This window comes from Coffea arabica, chromosome 4c (genome assembly GCF_036785885.1).
Source record: "Coffea arabica cultivar ET-39 chromosome 4c, Coffea Arabica ET-39 HiFi, whole genome shotgun sequence".
In the NCBI taxonomy this organism is placed as follows: Eukaryota; Viridiplantae; Streptophyta; class Magnoliopsida; order Gentianales; family Rubiaceae; genus Coffea; species Coffea arabica.
The window spans coordinates 16,145,990-16,160,920 of NC_092316.1; the positions used below are offsets into that span (position 1 = coordinate 16,145,990).

The 14,931-nt window shown below is 32.1% G+C and overlaps 1 long non-coding RNA gene across 1 annotated transcript; it reads left to right on the plus strand.

Moving 5' to 3' along the window:
* The first annotated feature begins 7,264 nt into the window (after positions 1 to 7,264).
* On the plus strand, positions 7,265 to 10,311 carry LOC140004932 (uncharacterized). The gene is made up of 2 exons (XR_011812751.1): positions 7,265 to 7,465; positions 10,018 to 10,311. It is a non-coding gene; the product is annotated as an uncharacterized lncRNA (long non-coding RNA).
* The last annotated feature ends 4,620 nt before the right edge of the window (positions 10,312 to 14,931 follow it).

Below are 14,931 nucleotides of genomic sequence, written 5' to 3' on the forward strand. Positions count from 1 at the left end.
GTTGAATTGACTGAGTTATGGCCAAATTACAAAACTGCACTAGTGATAGAAAACCCTAATTTTGGCTAGCCGAATGGCTTAGCTCGAATTGGGACTTGTTATTTTGAAACTTTTGATGTCAATCACCTACCAAATATATGTTGGATGTTTCTTAGACCTTTTCTTCATAAATAAACCATGTTTGAGATGATTTCATTGGCCAAATGTTCGAAAAAGAAAAACAGAAGCATGAAGGCAGTTTTGTCTTCGGATTTCCTTAAACTTTGGTAGTTTAGTTAACTGCCTTCCCGTGTGAATTTTCAAATGAAATTTGGCAGAGGAGTAGTTCTCATATGAAAGTTGAATTGTACCAATTTTGGTATTATTCTAAGACTATTTTGATGTACAAATAAGTTACCAAAGTTATTCTTCCAAATCTGAAAAATTGCCTAACAGTCTCAATTTTTGGCCGAATTTGGACTACTATATCTTGATGCTCGAAACTTCGATTTTAATTCTGCTTATTGTATTTTAAACTTTAATTGTAACTCTAACTAAGTTACAAATTTCAGAGGCTAGTTCACTCTCTATGAATTTTGCCGAATTTCCAAAGTTCACCAAAAACCAAACCCAAATCTATCTTGGGAGTCCAAGTCAGCCTTTTAAACCGAAATTTGAGTGTCTTTCATTTTGAATCTTAGAAAACTGTCTTCTAGGAACTTTTAGTACTTTGGAACTAGTTTTCAACGGTATCAAGTTTTCCAATTTTTGACCTACGGAGTGTGAGATATGATTTTTCAAAGATTGCACCTCAAATCTAAAATTTCTGAACTTGAAGGGAATTGAGTTTTTAGAAACTCTCCATTACCCTTCGATATTGCTTGACCGTTTTACACTTGATTTCAAAAATGAAAATTAATTTTTCCTTGTATTATTAAATTCCACTTTGAGTCTCGATTTACGAGTAATTAAGGCTCTTTTCATGATATTCTCTTAGGTTGTACAAGAGTACAATCTACCTTGTAAACTAGGGGTTTACAAGGGATTGTGTGTGATAGTTAATTATTATTTGCTCAAGCACTCAAGGAGACCTTCAAGAGGATCTCACAGTGGACGCCTAAAACCCTCACTTGAACACTTGATTGTGCACCACTCTCTTGTTTTGACTAGATAAGTGTCAAGTGCATGTTTTGTTGCAATTATGTGAATTGCTTCTCATGAACTGAAAATTTATAACTGCTGAGTTGAGTGTGTATTTTAGCACACTCGTTCTCATTTAAATGAATTGTAACTGAATTGCCTGAATTGAATTGAATTACCTGATCTGAATTGAATTGAATTACCTGACCTGAATTGAATTATATGCTATGGCTGCATATGTAGTTGGAATGAAACTCCTCAACTCACACCTAACATGGGGGACACCCAAATCTCATCGACCGACCTTGGTCTCGAGTCGGCATGGGTTTGGTCGGGAACCTTGGTGAACCATGAGAAAATCTGTATAAACTTGATCTATTGGAGAGATCTTGCTTGACCTACTCATGCAGTAACGCCTTTATAGAAGTTCGGGCCCGGTGGGGGGTTGTATGGTGGACGGACCTGTGAAGTTAGTGGAGATTTACAGACTTAAAATACCGATCCGGTTGACGAAGTGTCATTGCAGGGAGGTATTCGATCGAGGTTGGCAAAGCATGTGGAAATTAGCTCATGAAAGCTACCATATCCTTGAATTGTTTCTGTTTACTTTTACCTGCTTGAAATGTTAATTACTTTACCGTTATGGCTTTACTTACTGATTATCACTGCTACTTGGACTACGTGCTTGCATATGTGTTTCTTGACCTCACTGAGTATTGGCTCATTCCATTAGTTTGTTTTCCTTAACAGGATCGGAATGGAAGAAGTTAAGGCAAGGCCGACTTGAGGCACTTTTGTATTAGGATTTCAATGGTAATCGACTAGATACTTTTGAAAGTTGTCTACTTTGGGAAAATGATTGTATTTTGAAATTATGATGCAAGGTTGAATATTCGTGTATGGAAATGCCTTTGTACCCTTGTTCCGACTTTCATTGTTAGTATTACACTGTAAGTTGAACTAGAATTATACCGAGTCCTAGCGAGAGTTGGGCAAGCGTCCCGCAGATACCTTTTGATTCACCTTAGGGAGAAGTAGGGGCGTCATAGAGTGAAATTACGGAATGATTCTATCGACAGTCGAATGTGCCAAAGAGAAGCTCATTTGAACATACCATTGCCACTAAGTTCTTTGGGGCATGAAGCAGGAGAAACTGAAAACATATGGAGCATACAAGTGCTGCTCAGGGTAGAACAGATGCTGCTTAGTGCCAGCGATTCATCGATTGTTTCTCCTCTTTGTTTCTTTTTTTGTTCATAGTCTATGTCATTTTGATTTTGCTCATAGTATATCATGATGTGATTATGTTTTATTTTATACCGAACTAATGTTACATGTGATCGTTTTAAGTGCAATTAGTGCACTTATTATTTCTCTTAGGGTGTTTGTGATTTAAAGGATCGTAAAGTTTGTGAATTTGGATCTCCATTTGAATTTTTAGAGGAGTATTAGTTCCTTTTCCTTCCTTCACATTAGAGACAATGTGTATGTTAAGTGTAGGGAAGAGAATAGTTTTGGTTATTGCGATTCGTGTGCGATTTTGTTTTGAATATGTGTTGCTTGTTGAAAGAGAATGAAGTGTTGTTGAAATTTGGTTGAGAATTTAGATTGCTAGTAGGGATACTTGTCCAACATTAAGGGAAAATTCTATCAAAATTTTTTCAAATTCTTGTTCAAATTTTAAAATTTCCAAGTTTTTATAATTTGTCCACAAATGTATGAAGTTCATGTCTTTTTTGTTTCAAAATCCTCCCATCTGGTGAGATGATTTAAGTAATTTGAAAATTCAATTCTCACTTGATTTGAGAGTAATTATTATGTGATTAGAAATATTGCATGTGAGAAAGTGTATCTTGTAACATATGAAAAATTATGCCTAAAATTTTTACATTATTAAGAGAATTGCTTCTTCAAAAAAAAAGAGAGAGATGCTCCAACAAATTCTTGTATTGAATAATTGGGAATTTTCATTTACAAATGTTGACTTCACATAAAAAGGTACTTGAATTAGGAGTAATAAGTGTGTTGAGTAATTGGGGATTTTCATCTAAAAATATCAATTTTCGTGTCAAAATGCATATTCATATTTTTTCTTGAAAAAAAAAATGAATAATTCTCTCTTTAAGGTTTGTGAAATTGACTACTTCATTTCGAAAGAAGAAGTTCTCCAAGGTGAATATATAAGTTAATCATTTGAGAAACTAGGTGAGGTAGAGAGACTTAAATTTGATGTGTTAAATTTTGGGTATAATTATCTCTCTGTTACATTGTATGATGAATATTGTGGATACTATGAAATGTTGTATAATGAAGGTTTGCCAAGTTGAAAGCGATTGAATTTCAAGTTTACCTGATTCATTCCTCTCTTAATTCATCATTAGTTGACTTTTCTTATTGCTTGAGGACAAGCAATGATTTAAGTGTGAGAGAGTTATTTTACATATTTTTGTTATGTTGAAGAGTGTGTTTTTAGTATGATTTTTAGGATGAGGTGTGTTTTATGCCCTTTTAAGTGAATATTACTAAAAATACTAAATTATGGTCAAAACATGTAATTGAGGAGATTAATGCATCATCTATTGTGTTTTTGTAGATTTTGATTCGTTTGATCAAGATTCAGAATGATTAACACTTGTTGAAAGTTAAAATCAATGAAGAGTCGAATCCAAGAAGTGAAGAATTGAAGGAGTGCATGAAATCAAATGTTGAAAATTAGGGGAAGAAGATCTGAGTTCAGATTTGAATAGAAAACCTTAGATCCGACCTTGGATAAACTTTCATAGCCAGAGGCCTTGTCCGAGAGGAGAATTCAAACACAGATCTACCTACGACAAGTCTCAGATCCTAATTGTGTAGTGAAAATAAAAAAGAAGAAAAATGAGATCCGAGGGGTATTTTGAACGATCCGACCTCGAATCGTGCCATCGAATTTGAATGGTGGCTCTGCAATTTGCAGAACACCTTGCGGACATTTCACACTTGCTTTTTGACTCTTCTCTAAAAAAAAAAAAAATTTCGGCTGGCTAGCTGTTTCTTGTACTATGGCCACTTGAACAAGCAATGGATAGATTCCAAGAAGCACACTTTTGTGGAAGAAAAATGAAGGAACAAAAAGGGGAGGACATAATCACTAAAAAGAGGGGAGAAGAGAGAAAAAAGAGTTTTTCTCTCTAGTTTTAGTTTTTAGTCTAGTTTTCTTATTTCTTCAGAGAAACTCGAAAAATACTTGATGTAATCAAATATTTGGGTGGCTATGAAGTTGATGAAGCTTAGAGATCTTATTTCTTCACTTGAATGAGGAACTCTTCCTCTCTTTTCTCTTTATTTGTTTGAAAGATGCTTGGTTTCATAAAAGTTATAAGTTTTATTATGAAATACACTATGTGTAACTAGATCTTTTTGTTCTAGGGTAGATAAAAATATTTATGCTTTGATTATGGTTAGATCTAATTGATTATTGTTATATCTTGTACTTGCTAGTTCACTTGTTCATGCTTTAACACTTGATCATGTTTGATCACCATTAGCAAACCATTTAGTTGTTGTTAGTTTATGAAAATAGTTGACAGTAATGGAAAATGAATGAGTGGAACTTAAGGAGTGGGCACACGAAAGTAGTGATACACTTGGGTGGATTTGTATGACATTTTTTGTACTTGATCTAGTTGATAGTTAAGATTTTACCACGATAGTAGGGAAACTCATGTATTAACTAATTCCGGTTCATCGGCAAAAGCGAGTTTCGATTGCCTTCGTGAAATGCATCCCTAACAAGACAAGAAAAGTAGCATTAGTTGATTATTTCTTCTGTGATTGACATGATTAGTGGATTTTATTTCCTAGGACACTTGTGTTATTTGAGTCACTTTAAATTTGTTTGTTAACCTTTGAATTATCTTGTTATTATTGTTGCTTAAATTTGATTGTTTATTGAGTAGTTTAGATAATAGAGAGTGTAATTAAACCTTAGTACTTCAAAAGTGGTTCTCGTGGAATTCGACCCTATTTCCTTTGTACTACAATACACGACTCATACACTTGCAGTTTACGAGAGAATTAGGTTTAAAATTAGAGCATAAGTATAATTCTCATCAGTCATTTTTAGATCCTTTAAAGAATTTCACAAAGAATAACAACTAGAGTAAGTAATGAACAATGTTTTCGTATTATTTCCTATAAAATTATTTGCTTCTCTAGGAAAGAGAAACTAAAAAGTGCTAAAAAATAGTCAAATAAAGTAAAGTTTTTTACTATAATGTCTCAACCAATAAAAGATGACTGAAGAACTGGATCTGAATGTCCTTTTTTAAAGATTTTTCACCAATCACACCAATCTCACTCATCTAATTAAAAATGCCTGACACTTTACAGTTAATCGTTTTTCCTTTTCCAAAAAGGATCAAATATATCTTACAAAAACCCTTTTTTCAAAAACAAAGACATGCAGTTAGTGAGTAAGAGATTTAATATTAAGGTAGTGTATCGTTATAATTAACTTCAAAGATAAATTACAATAGAAAAACTAATCAAAGAAGTCGTCTATGAATTTTAACAAAACTCATTACTCATTTGAAAACTCACCATTTGGGTTTTCCTGCAATTAGACTTTTCTAAACTTATCATTATGTAGCATAAAGAATGGACAGACACTAAAAGTATATTATACTGCAATTTCAGTCATGATATACATATAATATTCACTATCCAATATTCATATAATATGTCATTTCTTGGAAGAGCTATAATAGTTAATAGATAATGTCCTCCATAACATATCATTTTTATTAAATTCTTTTTACACTAAAATACTATCACCCAAACTCTTCATATATTCTTATTTTAAATTTTTTATATTTGCATTCTATTTAAAATAAATATCTGGATAATTTTTTCAATACTAACAAAATATTAGAGTATATTATAGGATAATATCCTCCACAACATATCATCTTTATTAAACTCTTCTTACACTAAAACACTATCACCCATACATTTCATACACTCTTCTTTAAAATTATTTATCATTTGCATTCTACTTCATTTAAACAATTGGATAACTTCTGTAATACTAACAAAATATTAGACAATCAAATCCATATCCAATACTGAAATACAAATTAGGATATCTATAATTATTAACAAATAAGTAATTCACTAAGGGATAGTGCAATTTACTAATTGTACTTGAAATACTATCATAAAAAAATGTCAAGATTTTTGAAGGAGCTCAATTCTTCAGGATCTTCTTTCTTTATCTTTCTCGCTCGCAGTTTGATAAATTTATTTTTAGTGAGTCCTGATATTTTAGAAACTATATCATGATTTCCTTAAGGTTTAGCACTAATTGCAAATGAAAGGTAGTAGTAAAAATCATTAAAAAATTGAAGAAAAGTAAGTGATAGTAAAAATAATTCAAAAGAAGAGTTAAAGAAAAAGTAGAATTCTAAAACGGAATTTTTAGTGTCTAAATTTGAGAAAACCATTGTCATACGGATTGAGGCAAAACTATGAGGACTCGTAAAAATTTATTAGTTTTCGACTCCTAATTTTTGCTCATTTAATTATTTATTCAAAAATTTGTTTCGATTATTATTTTCTAGACTTATTAGACTTAAATACATGGAGTTATGACTTCGTTATATTTTTATAGTGACTCGTTTCAAAAATTAATTTTTTTGAAAGCTCGATTAATGTAAATAGTGAAAACGTGTCTGAAAACTTTAACCAATTGGGAGTACAATAAGTTCGAAAACTTGGAGACATGTATAATGGTCCTAAAATAGGTAATTTTAGGTTTAAGTACTCAAGTGATAGTTAGTGGTACGATCGTTATAAGAATTTCTTGAAGGTTTCACTTTATCGCGCCTAAATTGGAAATACGCGTTTTCACGCGCGCGCTTAATTGAGGGACTTTGGATCATTATTTTGGGATAATTAAGAGTGAATAATATTTGTATGAATATAAGTGCATTAGAGGTTTAGTGCACTAGTGAAATAAACTCGAAAGGAATCGAGCCCAAAATGCTCGCGTACACGCGCAAGAGAAAGTTGACTTTCGGCGAATTGTGGCCACACATTTAAGCTTACTTTAGAAGCTTTATTTCAGCATATCACACGCCTCTTTCTTTCTCATTTGGCCGAAACATCAGCTGCAACAAAACAACTCCAAACTTTGCAAATTTCATCTCCAAATCTTGCTCAAATCTTCACCAAATTCAACCAAAATTTAACTACACCTAGCTTGTCACTTGGATAGCTCATCTAGCTATCAAAGGAGCTCATTTTCCACGGTTTTCTTGGGGCTTCTAAGGACCAAAAATTCTGCCTTGGCCATCAACTAAAGTAGGTAATGATCCAACACTCTAAACTTGGTTTATGGAAGTTGTTTAACACCTTTAAGCTTGGATATTCATATGGGTTGTTGTTATTGTTGGAAAATTTTGAATGTGGGCTTTATGAACTCCCACCCTTGTCTTGATGGCTGATGTGATGATTGATGATGGATTTAATGTTAGTTTAGTGCTCAAAATGGTAGATTAATGGTGTATTAGTAGTATGAACTTCAAGAAATGCATGAGAGGAAAAGTTCCAATTCTGCCCCTGCTTTGAACGTATCTATTTCTGTGGAATTTTGGGGTTGTAATGACTTATTTATGATGTTTATATGTTGTATAGATTGTGTATAAAATTTCGTTGAAAAATATTGAGGTTTGGTGGGTCAAATGAACCAATTTCACAAAGCTAGTAAATCTGGAACTGTTCCCGTAATGCTCTGACCAGCTTTCGTGTTTTGGCCATAACTCTGTACTCCGACGTCAAAATCAAGTGCTGTCAGTAGCATTTGAAATTAGACATTTCCACCTTTCTGACAGTATAAAATGTACATTCTGGTTCCATGTGTGTGAGGCGAACCAACCATTTAAAGTCGGCTGTCCTGTTTCTCTGTTTTCCTGGAACGAAATGCTGAGGCTGCAACTTGTGACTCGAATTCAAGCTAGTTGTGTGCTGAATTTCAAAATGATTTCTCTGTGAAATTATAGCTCTAAGAATGTATTTTCCAATGCCGTAAACCAAGCTCAATTCCGAGTTAAGTTGAGTGATTTGTGATTAAAATACGGAACCCGCCCTGCTCTTGAAAACCCTCACTTTTGGACAGATTTGATGCAAGGCTTGGTGTAGACTTGCTAATTGAATTTCTTGGTGCTAGACACCTACCAAATGTACCATGAATGTTCCTTAGGCTTTGCCTACATTAATGAGCCATGTTTGAGGAATTTTTCCTTGACCAAATGTTTGAAATGGAAAACAAAAGGTTCAAGGCAGTTTTGTCTTAGTATTTTCGAAATTTTGGTTGTTTGATTGACTATCTTCCCGAAGGTATTTTCCATGAAATTTGATAGAGGGATACTTTTAATATAGGAGTATTATACTGCCAAATTTTGTACCAATCCAAGTCCATTTCGATACTTAACTAAAGTCCCAAAGTTGGAAACTCAAATCTGAAAATTTGTTCACCAGTTTTGAATTTTCCCTAACTTTGAGCCACCGTATCTCGGTGCTCGAAATTCCGATCCTTGATCCGCTTTTTCTGTTATAAACCTTACTTGCAACTCTAATTGAGTTATAAATCTCAGAGGCTAGCTCATAACATGTGAATTTTGCCGAATTTCCAAAGCTAGCAAAAAGCCAACCCCGGCTCAATTCTGAGTGTTCTGGAACAGCAACTTTATGCCCATTTTTGAATACCTTCCACTTAAATTCATGGAAAAATGTCTTCTAAGAACTTTTAGTACTTTCAAATAGGTTTCCAACGGTACCAATTTTTCCAATTTTTGACATGTAGAATGTGAGATATGATTTTTCAAAATATCGTATCAAAACTGAAAATTTTTTGAATTCCAAAGGAAGGGAGTTTTCAAGCACTCCTTATTCCTTCGATATTACTTGAACGTTTTATACTTGATTTTCCAAAATGAAAACTCGATCGCTCTTGTACTTTAAGAAACTCTAATTGAATCTCGATTTACGAGTAATTGAGGTTTGATTTCATGAAATTTTCTTAGATTGTACTAGTGTACAATCTTCCTTGATAATTGGGATATATGAGTGATGCTTCACTATTATTTGCTCAGACGCACACGAGGTCCCTCAAGAGAATCCCACAGTGGACGCTTAAACTTCGAGTGCCCTTTTCTTCTCGTTTTACTTGGTGAGTGTCAAGTGTGTGTTACTTGAACTCTTGTGAATTCGATACGTGATTACTTGTTATTGATACTTGAGATTTTGGGAAATGGAGTCGAGTGTGTACTTTATCGCACTCGTTCTCATTTGAAATGATTTAACTCATGCTCAAATTGCTTGAATATATCGATTGCTTGTACGTATCAATGCTTGATACATGATATGGTATGCTATGGATGTATACGTCGTTGGAGTGAATCTCCTCGACAAACAATTGCACATGGGGACGCCCACATCTCATTGGCCGACCTTGGACTCGAGCCGGCATGGGTTTGGTCGGGAACCTTGGCGAGCCATGAGATATATAAGTTTGACCTAATGAGAAGTCTTGTTTGGCATACTTGAGTAGTATCGCCACAAACAAATGACAGGCGGGCCCGATACAGGGGTATGTAAGGTGAAAGGGGACAGGTTAAGTGGAGTTCTACGAACAAAACCTACCCGATTGACGGAGTGTCAATTCGTGGAGGTTATTGATCGTGCAAGTGGAATATAGCTCCTGAGAGCTCCTATATCCTTGAATTGTTTCCGTTTACTTTCCGGTAAATTGTTAATTATTGAAACATATTATTGCTTAGCTTGTAATTGGGATTGTTACTTGAACTACGTGCTTGCATGTGTGTCCTTGGCCTCACGAGCGTTTTGCTCTCCTTGTAGATTTGTTTTCCTTAACAGGACTGGAAATGGAGTTAACGCGGTGAAATCTCCTTTTGGATATATTTTATTTTAGGGTTTCAAGTGTATTTTGACTTGACCCCTTTATGATTGTACTTTTGGAAGTTTAATGTATCATTCGGATATATGTGATGTATATTTTGGAATTTAAGTTGTATTATGAACGTCCGACGTGCGGGTTGGATAATGGATGGATATTGTTAAGCATGAACGCTTCCGCACTATATGTATTTGTACTAATTTGATTGTGGTATCTAGTATCGCTTTAACCTTGAACGTTTATTGCTTGAGTCCTGGCGAGAGCTAGGCAGGCGTTCCGCGGATACCCTTTGGTGCGCCTTAGGGAGAAGTGAGGGCGTCACAAAAACTGTGTACTAAATGGGATCGAATTGTGGCTCAACATAGTTTTGTAAGGTAGGAACTACTACAATACATACATCTTCTGCAAAAAAAAAAAAAAAAAAAGTACTACAATACATATATTTGTTACGACTACCTATCTATTGTCTAAAGATATTGTAAAATTAATTTGTTGATAAATATATATTTTTTAAAACATGAATAACTAAACAATCATTCAACAACCAAATTCCCTATATGTAAAATAATGTAAATCCTAATTAATTTCATAATTATTGATTTCAAAATATTAAAACAAAACAAGGTGATAATTTTTTGTGGCAAAACCCTACACATGAGACTGGAATGTGAGCTTAAATTTTTGTGATAAATAAACAAAATAGGGAGGACTAAAATTTAACCTCCAATAGATGAGAAAATGACTTAAAATGGAGCATCATCCCCTTATATTGAAGACTCCAATAGTAGGAAAGTTAGTATTATTTAATTTAAAAATATTTTTAAGTCTTATAAGATAACATATTCATTTTAAACATTCAATGATATAACACTATAAGCTTCATGATTAATATGTTGAATCAAAACTTGTAAACACCCAATCAAGCCTAGAACACGATAAACAATATTGCAAAGAGGTCATTTAACAATTTCCAACCTAGTCATCGTTTGAACATGAGCATAAAAATCAAACTCCATTTAAACATTAGAAAACCTAATAGAAAGGCAACCTCCAGTAGTTGGATGTCAGAAAATCTATGAGACAGGTGTAAAGATAAAACAAACAAAAGATCTCATCTTTTAGCTAATTAGAGTCACAAAATTTCTTTTTAATCCCACTCTTTAGTTTAATCTGTTGCTTTCTTTCATATTTTTTAGTTTAATCTTTTAGAGTTTTATTTTTTATCTTGTGTGTATGTTGAATTTCTTTTTTTTTCCTCTTTTCATTTGAACTTTTCTTTCTACTATTTTCAATATGTTGCTAAATTTAAAGTTTCTTTCTTGATTTGCAATTTTTTTTTGTTAGTTTGATTTTCTCTCTCTTTTTTTTGGCATGAAAAAATCATCTATCAAATATGAAACTTCACTTTTTTTAAAATTTTTCATGCGACCAAGAAATTTTTTAGGGGATTTAAAAGTTTTTCTTTGATTTTCTAGAAGAGATTACTTTTAAATTTAATGTGAACAAAAATGTTTTTAAATTATTTGTTTAGGTGATGATGATGCAATTAGAGGAGTACTTGGGATCTAGTAATGTTTCTATGTGCAAGGGATCATCACTAACCATAGAAAAATGGACATTGTGATTCTTCAGCACTTTTAAAATTTGAAAATAAATAAAAATATAGTGAACCGATGAACCATCTGGTTGAACCGAAAAAACTAAGAATCGGTGGCTCAGCCGGGCCAGTCACTGGTCCAACTTTAAAAACACTGATTACTTTATATTCAATCCTTAGAGAATGCCAAAATAAGGTGATATTTAAATAAGACAAAAAAAGTGTTATAAAAGTTCTATGAATATATCACTAACTATTTGAATAAATAAAGCTTCAATCTTGCGACTAAACTAAAACTCAGCATTGAAGTGTCTAGATTCTAATCCATCATAATGGAAGAAGTTTGAAAAACATAGCTAATACCATGATAACTTGAAAATAATTATTTTGATTAATATCGTAACTCGACAGTTTTAGTGAGTCATTTGTTACTAGTACTACTAAATATTACACTTCTAATTGAAAAAATAACTATAAAAATAATATTTGAATAAAGCCAACATACTATAGAAAGAGAGAATCCATGAAATGTATAAATGTAAATAACATTTAGTTTAAATTAAGTTAGCCATCAATATGCAACTATAAAAGAAACGTGTTTAGTGGTTAACTTTTAATCAATGGATTTTGATAAATACATTCTACATAATGTATTATTTTATAAATAAATGATTCATTACTTGATGTGTTATATTGTTAATTTATCCGTAAGATTGAATTGTTGTTGTAAATCATATATTTTACAAGTTAACAATAGTTTTTTTTTTCATATTCGTCTGCAACTAAATCACATTGTTGTTCTACTAGCTACAACTGATTTAGTTTTTTTTTCTAGTAATGTGTGGGCTATACATTTCAAAGGTATGAAAAAACATAACAATTGTAGAAAGATTACTAATACTTGAAAAAATGTCAAATTAACAAAAAAAAATTGGCAAAAATGGCTTTGGAAATCAACTAATATCAAATAAATCCAATTGTTATATTCTATAGTTCTAAGAAACAATAATTAAAATAAGGGTTCTCAAATTAGCTCCTCCCCGATATTTATCCAAAAAAGATTTTTTATGTAAGAATATATATTTCTCATTGATACCCTAAAGGATTCTAGACTTCTAGTCAAGTTAATCTAAAGAATAAGGTTTGGCAGCTAAATTTAACAATCAGCAAAAAAAAGGTAAAAGAATAAAAAGGAAACCTATTTCAGCCAAGTGCTAGTTGCATGTGGTCTAAAAATAAATATTAAATAAGAGTAATTCTTTTTTGGAGAATATAGTGGCAAGTAAGTACTTTTACAATTAAGATATAATTACATAGTACTGTATTCCTCTATCTATCTATAGTTGCAAGTAAATGGTGATGACTCGTGTTAGAGAATTTAATTACTTACTGTGTAAATTTAAATATATCTAACTTACTAGATATCCATTGACTAGTCAATTTGTTGCAAAAAAAAAATATCTTTTATGATGTGGCTATTACAGCTTAGAGTAGTATGGGAGTTGAATTGCAGCTGAATCATATAAATGATTTATTTTCTTATGCATGAATTTAAATACAAATAAACTATTGAATATCTATTAGGTGGTCAATCTATTGCAAAAAATCTTTTACGATTTAATTACTTACACCCTAGTATAAGTGTCGGAGTTAAATTATAGTTGAAACGTATAAATGATTCATTTTTATGTTCTATATCTATTCCTTACGAAGGAGATATCAGGAAAAAAAATGGGGAAAGGTGGGAGAAGGGCTCTTATGTATATAAAAAGGATTCTCTGTTGTAAATAAATGATGGCAATTTGTGTTGGAAAAGTCGATAACCTATTATATGAATTTAAATGTATTTAAACTGTTGTATATCCATTGGCCAGTAAATCTATTGCAAAAAAATCTTTTATGATATAACTATTATACCCTACTATAAGTACAAAAGTTGAATTACAGATGAAGTGTATAAATGATTCATTTGTTTATGCTTGAATTTAAGTATATTTAAACTATTGGATATTCATTGGCTGGTCAATATATTGCAAAAGATTTTTTATGATATGGCTACTTATACCCCAATGTAAGTGTGAGAGTTGAATTGCAGCTAATGCGTACAAATGATTCATTTTCTTATCCTCTATATTTGTTACTTGTGAACGAAAATATCAGGAAAAGAAAAAGGAAAGAGTGGGGGAAGGGGTTGTTATATATAAAGATTTTTTGTTGTAAAAAATTGTGGCCACTCATGTCATGGTGACTTACTGTATGAATTTAAATATATCTAAACTATTGAATATCTATTGGTTAGTCAATTTATTGCAAAAAATCTTATATGACAATTACGCCACAGTGTAAGTGTACGAGTTGACTGGTAGGTAAAGACTATAAATAATTTATTTCTTATGTGTGAATTTGAATATATCTAAACTACTGGATATCTATTGACCAGTCAATCTATTACAAAAGATCTTTTATAATATTGCTACTTATAACCCAATATAAGTGCAAAAATTAAATTGCAATTGAAGCATACAACTGGTATACTTTTTATAGTCTGTATCAAAAAAAAAGGGGAGGGTGGGGGCTGTTATACATAAATAATTCTCTATTACAAATAAATGGTACTGACTCATATCAAAGAAGTTGGTAACTTATTGTATGAATTTAATATATCTAAATTGTTGGATATCCGTTAGTTGGTGTATTTGCTGCAAAAAAATTTTGTGGTATGGCTATTGCACCTAGTGTAAGTGCGAGAGTTGAATTATAATTGAAGCATATAATTGATTCATTTTCTTATGCATGAATTTAAATATATTTAAATGCTGGATGTATTGCAAAAGATCTTTTATGATATGGCTACTTATACCTCAGCGTAAGTACGGGAGTTAAACTACAGTTGAAGCGTACAAATGATTCATTTTCTTATACTCTATATATGTTTCTTGGAAAATGAGATATCAAAAAAAATGGGAAGGGGGGAGGGGTTGTTAATGTGTTCTTGGTTTCATTTTAGGGAAAATCGTCCAAAACCCTCACATTTTGTAAAATAACTTTTTTCATCCCTCTCTTTTAAAAATGTAATTTTATGTCCCTTGCATATTCACATCGGTCAAATTTAGTCCCTAACTAGGTTTCCGATCATTTTTTGGCCGGAATCCATCATGTGCAAGGCACGTGATCATTTTTGAAGGGTGAATTTGTCAAATTATATTTTACATAATCTGATCTATAGTCCTCCACATTTTATAAATATAATTTTTTTCGT